The sequence below is a fragment of the Psammomys obesus genome, unplaced genomic scaffold (genome assembly GCF_907164565.1).
Source record: "Psammomys obesus unplaced genomic scaffold, mPsaObe1.curated_primary_1811, whole genome shotgun sequence".
Classification (NCBI taxonomy): Eukaryota; Metazoa; Chordata; class Mammalia; order Rodentia; family Muridae; genus Psammomys; species Psammomys obesus.
The window spans coordinates 1,153-10,603 of record NW_026596213.1 but is presented as its reverse complement, the minus strand read 5'-3'; the positions used below and the strand labels follow the sequence as shown (position 1 = coordinate 10,603).

Here is a 9,451-nt window from a genome sequence, read left to right as displayed (position 1 = left end):
GGAGAGGAATTGTCAAATCTCTTTTCCTATAGCCTTTCCCCACTTCATTTGCTCATTTAGAATTCAGGATATTCACTGAATTTGGGGCTTAACCATTTAGCTAGGCTGGCTGGCCAGCAAGCTTCAAGAATCTACCTGTTTCACCACCCACTTTCCCCAAGGCACTGAGACACTAGGGTTACAGAGAAGTACAGATTTACTTAGCTTTTAACAGGGTTCTGGAAATCTGAACTTAAGTCCTCACATTTGAGCTGCAGGGAGTCTTCCAAGTTAGCTGCATACTGAATCCTTTATAGATTCCTGCTTATCTTCCCGAGCACACTGGAGTGGTTTTGTTTTTTTTTTTCTCCCTGCTTCCTTCCTTACCATTTGGTCAGAGTATATCACTCCTTCCCTATGCCTCTCACAGTTTGAATTTCTTTCTTTTTTCTATTTATCTATTTATCTATTTATCTATTTATCTATTTATTTATTTATTTATTTATTTATTTATTTATTTATTTTGGTTTTTTGAGACAAGGTTTGTCTATGTAGCCTTGGCTGCCCTAGACTCACTTTGTAAGACAGGCTGGCCTTGAACTCACAGATATCTGCCTGCCTCTGCCTCCCAGAATGCTGGGATTACAGGCATGTGCCAACATGCCCAGCTTGCAGTTTGAATTTCTAATCAGTATAATCAATATTCTAGTTTGTTTTCTGGACTTTGGTTTACTCATCTTCTTCCTCACTGGTTGATAAACATCACTGAGGTTTATTCACCTCAGTGTCCCATCAACCAACACAGCCTTGCCTCTGTCACAGAATGCCTAGCACCAAGTTCATGGTCGTGTTTACTTAGCAAGTGAATGGATTTATCACCTTTTCCTTATTTTCCTTATTACTGTTAAAAGCTTAGGAAACAAGTTAGGAGCCTCCCACAGAAGGCCTCTGAAAGGCTCTGCCCTGCAGACTATCAAAGCAGATGTTGAGACTTATGGCCAAACTTTGGGCAGAATGCAGGGGATCTTATGTAAGAAGTGGGAAATAGTAAGATCTGGAGAGGTCAGGAACTCCACAAGGAGAGGAATGGAACCAAAAAGTCTGGACACAGGGGTCTTTCCTGAGACTCATACTCCAACCAAGTACCATGCATGGAGATAACCTAGAACCCCTGCACAGATGTAGCTCTTGGCAGTTCAGTGTCCAAGTGGGTTCCATAGTAATGGGAACAGGGACTGCTTCTGACATGAACTGATTGGCCTGTTCTTTGATCACCTCCCCCTGAGAGGGGAACAGCCTTACCAGGCCACAGAGGAAGACAATGCAGCCATTTCTGATGAGACCTAACAGATTAGGATCAGAAGGAAGAAAAAGAAATCCTCCCCTCCCCAATGGACTTGGGGAGGGGCATGCGTGGAGAAAGGGGAGGAAGAGAGTGGGAGGGGAGGAGGGAAGGAACTAGAGGGGGGATACAAAGTGAATAAAGTGTAATTAAAAATAAAATTAAATTAAAATTAAAAAAAAAGAAATCCTGGATTCTGTGTTGCAAAGCACTCTTATCTCCTTACCCTTCCCTCCACATCCTCAGCTTTGTATTCATGTCCTGACCCTTGTGCTTCTTTCTCTACTCATCTTGCATTTGCCCCAAAGGTATAAAATTGTATCACTTGGATGAAGATTGTCAAATGTATGTTCATGTATTCACAGCATTATGAAGCTGGAAAAATAACTTCGTGAGTTTTATCTGTTTCTTCCTTAACAAAAATGAAGATTCAAGACCTACAGTGGGTAAAAGGTTTATTCAAGCATCTGCATTATATTGTTATCAATTTATTGTTTCTTTATTTAAAAAAACTATAATTGAATTATTTCTGCCTTCCCTGTTTCCTACTCCTCTTGTGATTTGCTTCTTCCAAACTTTATGACCTCCTCTTCTTTAACCATTGCTGTTTTACATATACTAATAAACATAAACACAACCTGCTGAGTCCATTCAGTATTTTCTGTACTCCTAGATAAAGGGCCACAAGGAATTGACAACTGCTGAGAGAGGGAAATTTTGTCTTTCTTAGGGATAAGCTCCCCTGATCAGTTATGCAATATACCAAATGATCAGCCCTGGAAACATACACATGAAAGTTCTAGAGAATTTTAAAATTCTTTTCCTCTTTACACAGCCACTTTCTTTTTTTAATTTTTTTCCTTTTTTATTATTATCATTTATTACAATTTATTCAATTGCTATCCTGGCTGTGGCCCCCTCCCTTGTCTCCTTCCAACCCTCCCTCCCTCTTCTCTCCATATGCTCCTCCCCTAGTCCACTGATAGGGGAGGCCCTCCTCCCTTTTTATTTGACCCTAGCCTATCAGGTCTCATCAGCCCTGGCTGCATTGTCTTCCTCTGTGAACTGGCAAGGCTGTACCCCCCCAAGGGGAGGTAATCAGAGAGCCTGCCATTGAGTTCATGCCAGAGAGAGTCCCTTCTCCCCTTATGAGGAGGAACCCCACTTGTTTGTAGGACAAAGGAAACAGAGCTTTAGTTTGCCTCCGAAGAAGGGAAAGGGAACAAGCTTCCTGTCATCTGCCAAAATCTGACAGTGTGCCTCATTGGGGGATGGAGATTCTGGCAAGGTTAGGAAAAAATAAAAAGCTTCCCAATTCTAAGCCTAGGCCAGGGACTCATGCTTGGCACGTGCAATGATACTTGACTCCTATTTGGCCTATGAATGGATTCATAAATGGAAGTAAAGTGATGAGGCCAGGCCCTAACCCAGTCCAGGAATAAAATTACGGTCAGAAAACTGGAAATTAGGGTCAGAAAATTGTAAATTAGGCAAATTCCTAATGATAACCAAGGCAAGATTTTTGTAATAAATTCATCTTGTCTTTGTTGTCAGTTCTAATAATATGTCTAACTTTTGGACCCCTGAGTGAAGTTGTTGCTGGCAAGCTGGATAGTGAGAAGGGCTTAGAAAACTGGGTGAGAAGGAGGAGGAAAGGAAGACTATGAAATGGAAAGTAGAAAGCACTACAGGGTAACAGGAGCTTAGGCAGTGGTCTAGCATAATTTTGGGGTTGGAATGCAACCAAATTAAGTAATTCAATAATTGAATTATTTATTGCGATGGGATTCCTGTTATATAGCACAATCTGTTCTCAATTAGTGGCAATCTTTCTGTCTTAGCTTCCTGGGGGATGAGACTATAGGTATGAGCCAACATGTCTGGTTTCTTTAAACATATATCAGTCAGTTAGAATGTCGGAGAAATTGGTTGTGACTGGTTTTCCACCGGATTGTAATTATCATCTTAACTTTTGGTTGGGTGGTGGTGGTACATGGCTATAATCCCAGCACTTGGGAGGTAGAGGCAGTGGATTTCTGAGTTCAAGGTCAGCCTGGTCTACAGGACGAGGTCCAGGACGGTTAAATCCAAACAGAGAAACCCTGTCTTGAAATACAATACAATACAATACAATACAATACAATACAATACAATACAATACAATACAATACAATACAATATAACACAACACAATACAATACAAGCAAACAAAAGAATTTGAGCCTCTTTTAGTTTTATAAGGTCCCAGTTGTCAATTGTTGGCCTTAACTCCTGGGTAAATGAAGTTCTATTCAGAAAGTCCCTTCCTACAACTATCTCACGTAGGTACTGCTTAGGTTTTCTCATAGCTGTTTTAGTGTCTTGAGTTTCAGGTTTAGGTCTTTAGTACATTTGGAGTTGATTTTTAATGAAAGGTAATAGGCATGAATTTAATTTCATTCTTCTGCTTGATGATATTCAGTTTTCTTAGCACCATTTGCTAAAGGCACTGTCTCTTTCCTCCAGGGTATTATTTTTGTCTCTTTGTTAAATATAAAATGGCTGTAGTTGAAAGTACTTATATTTGGATCTTCTATTTTATTTTATTGGTCTACATGTCTGTTTTGTACAAGTAACATACTTAATATCATTTTTCTTTTTTCTTTTTGGTTTTTTGAGAAAGGGCTTCTCTGTGTAGCCCTGGCTGTCCTGGACTCACTTTATAGACCAGGCTGGTGTTGAACTCAGAGAGGTGCACTTGCCTCTGCCTCCTGAGTGCTGGGAATATAAGTGTGTGCCGTCGCACCTGGCTGCATCTATTTATATTATTGCAAAATCAAGACTCAGGGGGAAAGAAAGGAAAATCACTCAACAAAAGGAAGATATATACCAAGAAATGCTCAGCAGGAGACTTACTCTAGAAAAGCATCAGGGATGGGGTGAGTTGGAAGAGGTAGAGTAGAGCTGAGGTGGGAAGGAAAGCATAAATCTAGCTAATTCCCCGGAACCCAGATGACCCCAAGAATACTACAGTCATCTTGGAATTAGTTTTTGATATGCTGGTCATAACTAGTAGTGAGTTCTTGTCACAAATTGAGGTGCTATTCCACTTGGGCCACTTTGAGGTAAGCACCCAAGCTAGTAGCTCCCATTTGGCAAGTAAATTCGTTGTCCATTGTAAGAAGTTTGAAATGAAGAAGAGGAATTCAGCTCTCTTCTGGCCTGAGCAAACTATTTTGGCATTGTAGACAGGGAAAAGTATTGTCCAGAACAAGTGAAGCTAGTCTTACAAGTAATTTTGTCAATATTGTTATTACATAGCCAACACTCACCACGTGTACAATTATTATTAGTAGGAAACCTGACGCTCAGGGAGGTGGTTTTATCATTATAACATTAAAACTAAGCTGACAACTTAGTCAGTTTTGGTCAAGTTGATTTTGCCTGATTGTTTCAGAGAAGAACAATCAGCCATATTTCTTGAAATGTACCTGACTGAGTACACAGTTCATTAAACTACAGTTCCTGTTTTTCTTAAGTTTTTACTTTACAGACACTAAATCTAAGTCTGACTTTGTTTTCTATATTCTCTCTTAACTTGATGCTCAGAAGAAATGACAGAGTCATTTTGGGGCCTGTCTCATGAGCACAGTCTCACAAGTATTCCATTTACAAATCCTACCAAGATTGAACTGAACCTCTAAGCAAAGGCTTCTCTGCTCTTTTCTATCTCCATCAGTCTCCTGTCATCCCTTCCTCCTTCCTCTGCCTCTCCCTACATATCTCTGCCACAAGGAAATATTCTAGGCAAGAACTTTTATTTTGCGGTGCTGTAGATGTAAGCCATTATGTTGAAAATGTTATGTTCAGGACCCTTCCATTGAAATATGAAGATTTCTAAATTATCATTTATGACTAGTCCTCTGCACATAGTTGCCCTTCTGTTACTAGTGACACTATCTCATTCAATCTACCCATTTACCACTTATTTAATGGTGCTGGCAAGTACCTCCTGACTCTGGGGAGACCCAAAAAAGAAGAAGGAAGGAATTATTGCATCCCTCTGTGTGTCTGTCTAATCTCCTCTGTCTCTGTCTCTGTTTGCCTCTTTCTCAGTGTCTCTCTTTGTGTTTCTGTGTCTCTCTGTGTCTGTGTCTCTTTGTGTCTGTCTCTGTCTCTCTCTTTCTCAAGGATCTCATACTATCTGACATCCAAGCTGGCCTCAAGCTCATTTTAATCCTCCCGTCTCAGTTTCCTTCATGCTGGAATTACAAATATGAGCCACTGAGCCTATTTCCCCTCTCTTGAGCTAGAAAAACATTTGGTGAAGGGGTAGAGTACCCTTGTTCCCTGCACTGCCCTCCTCTTAGAAGATACCATCTGATAGTGCTGTTTCTAAAGAAAGAGAAAACATGGGATATTTTCTTTTTCTTTTTTAAAAATTAGTATATTTTTTCAACTTTAGAGCCTGAATTTATTTGGAGGAAAACAAAAACCCTCAACCCAAAGGATGAAATTTTTACATCTCAGGACATATCTTAAGTAATATCTACAGATTACAAATCATTTTCAGGAAGATATATTTGTACCAATTTTATATTCATTCAGAAGTAGGACATAAGTCAACCCTTGTTTTTATTTTAACAGAGGAGCCAAGTAGGAGAGTGGGACACAACATCTTTCTTTTATATCCAACTATCTGGAAGTGAAATAGACACGAAGAGGGAAAACTACCTTTTCATTGTCTACAACCATTTTTTAACCATTTAATTGTGGGTATCTCTAATAGCCCACTTCATAAGTACTAGCCAATCAAGTCCACTGGATAAGTGCTTTGCTATGCGTACTTCTGCAACATACTAAACCAACACTCCTGTACAGCAGGCCTAAGGCTTGCACATTAAGACCAGGGTATCATTTTTCTGAAGGTACCCTGACTTCCCACAACAGGGAAGCTTGACATCTTTGGAGCTGACTTCTACAAACGTCAGCATCAAAGCAGACAGGTCAAACCACTGTGTTGAAAGAGAAACCAAGAGAGACCTTGTTCATCAGTTCTTTGTATTATTTTTTTATTCTTGAGTGAAGTCAAGAAAACCAACCCTCCTAAGCAGAGGCCTGCACAGTCTAGGTCACATTATAAACTAGGGTAGGGTTTCAGTGAAGGAAAATTATAGAAACCTTAAAACATCCAGATCAAGGCTGAAGACCCCCAACTCATCTCTTCCCATTTATGTATCCCTATTCACTGCCCAAGCCCATCAATTGAAGCAGTGTCTTCTTCAATGGAGTGAAAGCAGCAGGAGCAGGCAGACAGGGACAGGAATCAAAGATACCACAGTAAGAAAGTTAGTGTGTCCTCAGGACTTAGGTTCTGGTTGCTAAGATAAAATGCCTGTGAAAGCAGATGTGTGACTTACAGAGACAGTCTTAGGAGGCTAAAAATATGAGATGAGCAGAGTGACAAGATTTTGAAAGACTGTGAATGTATGCGAACCTCTAGAAAGCAGAGTGTTTAGAAAGGGCAAGGCCAGCATACACAAGACTGGAATTTCCCGTGACCTTTAAGTGTTTCTTCATCCAGGAAATGACTATTCATGTGTTTATGGGAGGTCACACCATTTGCCCTACTACCTGATTTCCTTTACTACCTGGGACAAAACACTAGGTCCTGGTACTGATCACCTCCCTAAAGCTATTCCAACCATGATTGACTGTCCCATTCATTTTGGTCCTCAAGCAGTACTTCTTGTTATTGGCCTGTAGACTCACTCGCAACTATCCACATTGGGAGGTGAGAAAAATTAAACAATTTCCCCTAGGCTCTTCCCAGGTAAGCCAGAATTAAAGTAGAATGTCTGGCAACCTCCTGGTGAGAGAATAAATCAACTCCCCTCCCGGAGGCAGCGTTTCTCCTGCGGCCTTGGCTGTCCTGGACTCCCTTTGTAAACCAGGCTGCCCTCAAACTCACAGAGATCTGCTTACCTCGGCCTCCCAAGTGCTGGGATTAAAGGTGTGCACCACCATGCCCAGCCTAAATCTACCTTTTTAAGGATGGGAAACTTATTTAGATAATATTTGGAAATTCCTAAGTGTCACCATAGGATAAGAATTAAAAGGCAGAAATCTCACTATTCTTAGTACCTTTAGTGCCTAACCGATGTGATGGAGTCTCACCGTCACCACATTTCTGCTGAATGGAGCCCCAGCACAAGTCACACAAGTTAACTGCTTGGTATCATCAGAACACAACACAATTTCTCCACTCAAAAGAAGTAGCCATGTCTTTCTGAGTACAGTAGCGATTCTCCAGTCATCTCAGTACTTCAGAGGACTGCAGCAGCATGCAAAAGAATTTCATTTTATTTTTCAAACGGTAAGAAAGGCCTTCTGGAGATGGTTTTCTTTTATCTTATCTGGATAGACGTTTGAATTGCTTTTGAATGTTCCTGGGTGCAGAGACTAGGAAAAAATACAGGATGTAGAGGTCTACACAGTGTAATTGTCTCCCCCATTCATCTTCACTAGCCAAGGAGTGAGTAGCATACTTGCTTTCAGAACTGAACAGAACATGGAAGCTGGACTCCCCTCAGATGTCTTCAGCTCAGGGAGAGATCTGGAGTCCTGATCTTTTATTTATTTCTTTACACTTTACATCCTGACTGTAGCTCCCCCTCCATCTTCTCCTAGTCCCCCACCCCCACCCCATCCACCCCTTCTTCTCAGTAAAGGGAAAGTCTCCTATGGATATCAACCAGCCTTGGCATATCAAGCTGCAATAAGATTAGGCACATCTTCTTCTATTGAGGCTGAACAAGGCAGCCCAGTTAGGGGAAAGGTACCCAAAGGCAGGCAACAGAGGCAGAGACAGCCTCTGCTCCTGCTTTGGGAATTCCACATGAAGACACAGCTACATAACTATGTTACTTCTGTGCAGAGGGCCTAGGTCTGTCCCATTCGTGCTCTCTGGCTGGCATTTTAGTCTCTATGAGCTTCTACGGGCCCAGATTAGTTGATTGTGTAGATTATCTTCTGGTGTCATTGGCACCTGTGGCTCCTTCAAACCTTTATAGAGGGAGCCTACACCCTGATCCTCTGCCATACTTGGAGACAGGAGCCTAGCATAACTGTCATCAGAGAGGCTTCACCCAGCAATTGACAGAAGCTGATGCAGAGACCCACATACTAAACATTAAGTGGAGCTTGATCTTCCCCTCCCCCACACACCTTTTCTATTTAACTCCTTCCAGTCATCTTTGTTTTCACCATCTCCACGACCAAGGCTGGAGCTCCGAGTTTGAACTTTAGGACACTCACCCCATCCATTTTATTTTCATCTTTCCTTGATGTTCCTCCCTCAGAGGGATGAGCTAGAGCTACTTTCCTTCCAGCACTTGTAGGGGGCTGCTGCTCTGTGTCTGAGCTCTGAGACCAAGCAGGAGGGTAAGAGCTTTGCTTCACCTACACATTCTTTTTGGGTGGAAGGGCTGGCATTACCTTTACAGGCCAATCAGGTTTAGGTTTAGAGGTTGGAGAGTGACAGTCTTCTTATTGAGTGTTTTATTTTCTAGGGACTTCTCATTCTCTCTCCTTTGTGTATCCTGGTCTGACATAACTTTTGCCAGATGTGTTTGTGGCCCCAGGCGGCAATGAACTCACTTTCTGTCCTCAACCCTGTTCTTTCTTGAATTTCTTCACTTCGCCAACTTGAGCATCTCTCCCGAGGCTAACAGTCTAGCCAGCTGATTCTGCAACTTCTCCTTCTTCTTTAACCACAAGTCTCCATCTTTTTCTCTGGTAACTGTGTCTGGAGGCTTTGTTCCTCCAGAGACAGAAGCTGCTCAACTGGACTGGGGGATGCTAGCTGAGGAATCGAATCATCTTCCTTAGAAGTACTTTTCTTAATTTTTTTATTAATTACACTTCCTCCCCCTTCTCCACGAATGCCCCTCCCCAAGTCCACTGATAAGGGAGGTCTTCTTTTCCTTCCTTCTGATCCTAGTCTGTTAGGTCTCATCAGGAGTAGCTGCATTGTCTTCCTCTATGGCCTGGTAAGGCTGCTCCCCCCTGAGGGGATGGTGAAAAAAACAGGGAATTTTTTTTTAAGTTTTATTTTTCTCATTATTTACATTTTGTTAATTCTGTATCCCA

At 41.6% G+C, this 9,451-nt stretch overlaps 1 pseudogene; it reads right to left on the bottom strand.

The window, feature by feature from the left end:
- Positions 1–7,848: 7,848 nt before the first annotated feature.
- LOC129668007 (eukaryotic translation initiation factor 4B-like) lies at positions 7,849–9,177 on the bottom strand (annotated as a pseudogene).
- Between the last annotated feature and the right edge of the window lie 274 nt (positions 9,178–9,451).